The sequence below is a fragment of the Protopterus annectens genome, chromosome 9.part0 (assembly GCF_019279795.1).
Source record: "Protopterus annectens isolate FY-2018-M chromosome 9.part0, PAN1.0, whole genome shotgun sequence".
NCBI lineage: Eukaryota > Metazoa > Chordata > Ceratodontiformes > Protopteridae > Protopterus > Protopterus annectens.
This window is the reverse complement of record NC_056743.1, coordinates 1,300,146,846-1,300,152,845: the sequence shown is the minus strand read 5'-3', so window position 1 is coordinate 1,300,152,845 and position 6,000 is coordinate 1,300,146,846. Positions and strand designations below refer to the sequence as shown.

Sequence of the window (6,000 nt, the reverse complement as noted above, 5' to 3'; positions counted from 1 at the left end):
AGCGAACGAAATAATCGAAATTGAAACCGCTGGTATTCACACCCGCACTTTTAAATGGAATGCTACCTTGGGCCGAGTACTAACATGGGTCAAGATGGGGGCGTGATTTGTACGTCTACATTACTGGTGTTTCACCCCCATCTTGACCAATGTTAGTACTCGGCCCAAGGTAGCATTCCATTTAAAAGTGCTTTCGGGTTGTCGGTAAAGTTAAAGTGTGTGATTCCAGTTGTTGACGGTTTCAATTGTCGATTATTTCATGTCGCTGGAGAGATACCCTATCATTTTGGAAGATTAAATAAGGAGGTCTGATTGATAAAGCTTGGAATTCTGAAACTCTTCTTGCAGAGGTAATAGCAACTAAGAAAATTGTTTTCCAAGACAGAAATTTGAGGTCACAAGATGAGGGTTCAAAAGGGGGCAAGGTCAAGTATGTTAGAACAAAATTCAAGTCCCATGGTGAGAGTGGTTCTTTAAAGGGGGGTCTTAATAAGCAGGTACCCTTTAAAAAGGCTATACATAATCTGTGTGACATCAAGTTAGAAGTTTCGTCACCTATATGAAAATTTGAGATTGCAGCTAATTGCACCTTGATAGTAGCTGCCACTGAACCTTGTTGAAAAAGCTCCGACAGGAACTCAAGAATATAAGTGATTGGAGCAGAAAAGGGATCAATGTTTTTACTCTGAGCCCAGAGTAGAACCTTTTCCATTTTTAGAATATAGCTTCCTAGTTGTAGCTTTGTGCGAGGATACCAGGATGTGTTTAACTACTGGCATAAAATTGTGAAGCCTGACTAAGATGGGAACTAAAGCAGCCATGCTGTCAAATTGAGGGTTTGGAGGGAGGGGTGGAGGGTTCCCGACATACAAGTCAGAAGGTCTGGAACTAGGTCCAGAGTCCATGGTTCCTCCTAAAGATGTGGCCGGAGGAAAGGGAACCAAATCTGACAAGGCCAGTATGGAGTGATGAGAATCATCCTGCTTTCCAATGAGTAGGGTTTCTGAATGACTTGTGGTATTAGGGGAAATGGAGGAAATGCATACAGTAGTCTTGAGGACCAATCATGAACAACAGCATCCCTGGGTGACTCCCCCAGAGGGGGGATTAGGGCAAAACAGCTGCTGCATTTGGCATTCATGGGAGTGGCAAATAGGTCGCAGCAAGGCTGGCCCCATTTCCGGAATATCCTTTCTGCTATCTCTTTCTTTAGAGACCACTCGTGAGGCATAAAAATTGCTCCGCTCAGCCTGTCTATCACATTGGTACTTCCCCGGGATGCGCGTTACTATCAGAAAATGTTGGGAAGAGATTGCCCATTGCCATACTCTAAGTGCCTCTTGGCAAAGGGGGGTAAGACTTGGTTCTTCCTTGCTTGTTTATGTACCAAACCACTGACATATTGTCTGACTGAATTGCAATTGTTCCTAGTGGAAGAGAGTCCTGAACTGCTTGGAAGGCCAACAGCACTGCTCTCATCTCTAGAACAATGATATGCAAATGGGTCTCGTGTTCCTGCCATGTGCCTTGGACCATCCTCCCCAGAAAATGCCCCTCCCACCCTATCTGGGAGGCATCCGTGGTCACTGTTGCCAGAGGTTGTTGTGGAGTAAAGGGTCGACCTAATGTTACATGACTGGAGAGGAGCCACCATCTTAGATCCTTCTTGCAGGACTCTAATTCTGATTTGGTGGGACATGGGAAGTTCTTGTAAGGGCCACTGAGAAAAGAGAAGTCACTGAAGAATTCTCATGTGCATCCTGGTTAACGGAACTAGGGTTATCATTGATGACATCGTTCCTAGTACTTTCAGGACTGTTTTCACTGTTACTTTTGTCTTTGGCAGGAAATCGGAAATTTGTTGTCTGAGTACCAAAACTCTTTCTGCAGGTAATTTTGCCATCATGGAGACGGTGTCTAATTCTGCTCCTATAAAAGTAATATGCTAACAAGGCAGATTTCCCTAAGTTTATTGTTATCCCTAATTGAGAACAAATTTGTATGGTTTGGTCTCTTGACTGTTGTAGTAGATGCTTGGTGGTGGCAGTTAGGAGCCAGTCTAAATACGCAAACACCTGGATTCCTAGCCATCTCAAGTGAGCCGTGACTACTGCCATGCATTTGGTGAACACTCTGGGGGCTGTAGTGAGACCAAAGGGCAGAGCTCAAAACTGATAATGACTGGCTTCCAGCCAGAAGCGTAAGTGACTCCGTGATGCTCTGTCCATTTTTATCTGGTAGTACGCATCTTGGAGGTCTACTGAGCACATCCAATCATCTTTCCCTAAAAAAGGGAAAAACTGACTGCAGTGTCACCATTCGGAACTTGGACTTCTTTACGGATTTGATTAGTTTGCCGAGATCCAATATGGGTCTCCAGTTCTCTGTTGTTTTTGGCACTAAAAAGAATCTTGAGTAAGTTCCGAATCCTACTTGGTCTGTGGGGACTTCTTGGATGACTTTTGTTTAGCAACATTTGAATCTGCATAGTTGCCTGTTCCCTTAGACTGGGTGGGACATCCAGGATCCTTCGGAGATGTGGGATGGGAAGGTAAAAGGGAACGGAATAACCTCTGGATCTTATACTTTGTACCCACTTGTCTTTTGTGATATCTCGCCAGTCTTCTGGGTACAAAGACAATCGCCCCCTGACTGCCTCCAGAGTAGGACAGATGGGCCTCCTTTCAGGGGCCATGGAAAGGTCGGCCACAAAAGTAATCACTGTCACCCTGATTTTGCGGACCCCCTCTGCCTTGTGGACAGCATCTACCATTATTGCCTCCCCCACTGTCCCTGGGGAAGGACTCACCTTGTGCATCCTGAAAAACTGGGATTTCTTGAACCACATTTTCCTGCCCTTCTGACCTTTAGGATAGGGTCGGGAGGGAAGGAAAAATGAACTCCAGTGGCAGAAGGAGTTTTTCCTTCCCGTTTACATCTGGTGAGTGTGTCTGACTTTTGGTCGAAAGAGTGAGGAACCATTGAAAGAGGCGTTGACAAAGGTAGACTTAAAAGGTTCCGCAAAATTACACAAGCACATCCAGGAGCATCTCCTTAGGGAAATTCCTGAACCAGCTGCCCTGCTCGCGCCATCCGCTGCATAGGAAATCAGCCTCATGGAGGAGTTAACTATGGCATTTAAGGTGGATAGCCGAGACATCACTTTGTCTGAAACCCCTGCAGCTAGTAAACCTTGGAGAGCATCTCCTAATTCCTTCAGGAGATCTCTTTGTAACCTAATGAAGTGCGTAAGGTAGTTCAGTGATCGAAGGGTAAAAGCCGCTGATGAGAAAATACGTTTCCCATATCTGTCCATTGTTCGAGACTCCTTGTTCAGCGAATGAACAGATGAGGACATTTCAGAGAGCTCCTTCTTGGTGGCTGCTGCCACCACCATAGCATCTACAGGGACACCTTTAGTAAGAAAATCCTTTTCTGCTGCAACTATTATAAATTTATTTGGTCTCCTAGGGACTGGTTCCATAGTGTCTGGTGACTCCCATGGCTTTCGACTAACCAATCCTATTAGTTCATCAAAAGGTGGAGACACCCAGGAAGCTGAAGGTTGATATCCAAATGCCTTTAGGTACACTGACTCCTCATCAGACGGGTTTAATGGGCTTCCAGCCGCCTCTGTGTTTCAGGATTTCTAATATATCTGCAAAGGAGATATCTTCATGGGGATCCTTCTGACTCCTCAAGGTCAGTGTCTGAGGTGATTGACTCGTCTAATGAGTCCAGATGCTTCCTCTTGCATGTTTTCCTCTGAAGAACCTCCTCAGAAGGGTATTCTTGGGAGGTCTCGGAAGAGTGGGACTCCCAAAGGGGCTACCTGAGGCCCTGAATCTCTGCTGTCCTGAGGATGGGACGGTGTCAAGACAGACGCCGGTGCCTTAGGGGGAAGACTACCAGTACCATTGTCTAGAGCTGTAGCAGGGGACAGCACACTCCTCATCAGCTTGAAAGCAGGTCCCCCCAGCTCCGAGGATGGCTCCCATTCCAAGAAATAGAAAGAATTCCCGGTTCCAAAGAGACCATCTATGAGCCCGATGTAGGAACCAAGCTCACCCGTGCCAAAGCCCTGAGAGGTAAGCTCGGAACCGAGGAGACTCGTGTCCGACAGTCCCCCCCAGAACCGACCGGAGAGCTTTGCCTCCTAGACACCTTGGAAGGCACTGAGGGTGTCGTAGCAGACAATGGTTCTGAAATCTCCTCAATGGGTCTTGGAACCGAAGATTCTACATCAAACGGTACCTGGCACTCCGGGTCCAAAGATCCAGCTTGGCTCGGAGGAGGAATCGTCTTGGATGAAAGAGTCTTAGTTGGCTTCATAACCAGTTGGGTCAGAGCTGAAAATAATTTAGCCAATGCTGGCGACGTCAGAAGTCTGCTCACCCCCCTATTCGCATCATCATCTGATAAGCTTCTAGAGGACCTGGAGGAAAGGGTAGGGGAGCGAGATCTCTCCAATATGGGAGATCTTAAGGTAGAGGAGACCGGTATTAACTCAGTGGACCGGCTCCAAAAGCTGTGGAACCGAAGGACTTGACTTGTCCAATTCAATGATCTCTCTCAGTTCCGAGTCCTGTGGAGCCAAAGAGATTGATTTGTCCAAACTTTTTAATACTTTCTGAGGTGGTTCTGAATGAGCAGATGAGGAGGAAGAGGAAGATGGTCTCTTTGAAGGTTTGTCACTTCTTGAAGAAGCGGACTTAGGTTTAGAGGAGGTACTCTGACTTTCTAAAGCTTCAGAAAAGTTTTTAGAAGCCCTCTGACTATTAACTTGTTTTTTCTTTCCTGCAAAACACGGGAACTGAGAGAATGGCAAAAAGTACATGACTCCTGCAGGTGAATGGCCCCTAAACAATAAACACACACATGATGACCATCAGTTAGAGACATTTTTTTGTGAGCAATTCTGACACTTTTTAAAGCCAGATGGCTTTGGTTCTTTCTCTCTACTTTCCTTAGACATCATGAGAAGGAACCACAAACTATAAACACTATAAATGTAAGGCACTAACTATAAGTAATACTATAAGTAGAAAAAAAACAAACGCACGTAATATATATAGCCTAATAGCACACTATAATAATATAAGCACACAGCACATCTATTTGAATATATATATATATATATATATATATATATATATATATATATATATAGGTTTACTATCAATTTGTAGATCGCAACTTGTGCGATTTACAAAATGTCGAGAGAGCTGTATGTCGACTCAAAACATCGACACAAGAAATGTTGGAACTTACATCAGCGAATGCAATACAGCATTTGCTGTTGTGAATTCCAACATTCCAAGCCAGATCGCACTGTAGTGGGGATTGGGAAATGTACCCTTACCCTCACTGTAGTGCGATCTCGGAGTTTGTATATATAAGTAGGGGGGGGGTGGGGGGTGCAGAGTGGCTTGCACCCCCTGCAAACATGTAGTGTTGTGTGGCAACTTTGACAGGCAGACAGTCTGGGAGTCTGCTTCTTGTTCAAAAATGTCGATATCGACATTTTTGGATATTTGGTTCAACATTTACTTTAGTCAATGTGCGAACCGACATTTCGACAACATGACTATTCGACTGTGTTCCAGTCGACAAATTGATAGTAAACCATATATATATATATATATATATATATATATATATATATATATATATATATATATATATATACAGCTCAGCCCTCTAAGTTAAACGGGTGCTAAGCCCTCTAACTTAAACGGTTCTAGCACTGCTATTAAATAAGGGAAAACTAGACAAACATGCAAAGGGAAAAAAATTTAGTTAAACCCTCTAACTTAAGCGGGCACTTCGCTCTCTAACTCAAACAAGCCAAGAATCACTGACAAAGAAAATACACACTACGTAAATGGTCTACACTGTTTTTCAATGGCATAGAAATGAAGAAAATAGGCCTTGTGACTAAAATGAGGGCAAACTAAGCAACAATCATGGTAGTGAAAGATTAAACAGCACACACGACAA

At 44.3% G+C, this 6,000-nt stretch overlaps 1 protein-coding gene across 12 annotated transcripts in view; it reads right to left on the bottom strand.

The window, feature by feature from the left end:
• Positions 1–6,000, bottom strand: part of CAMK2B (calcium/calmodulin dependent protein kinase II beta) — a 3,372,251-nt gene that overhangs the window by 422,354 nt on the left and 2,943,897 nt on the right. The window lies entirely within an intron of this gene.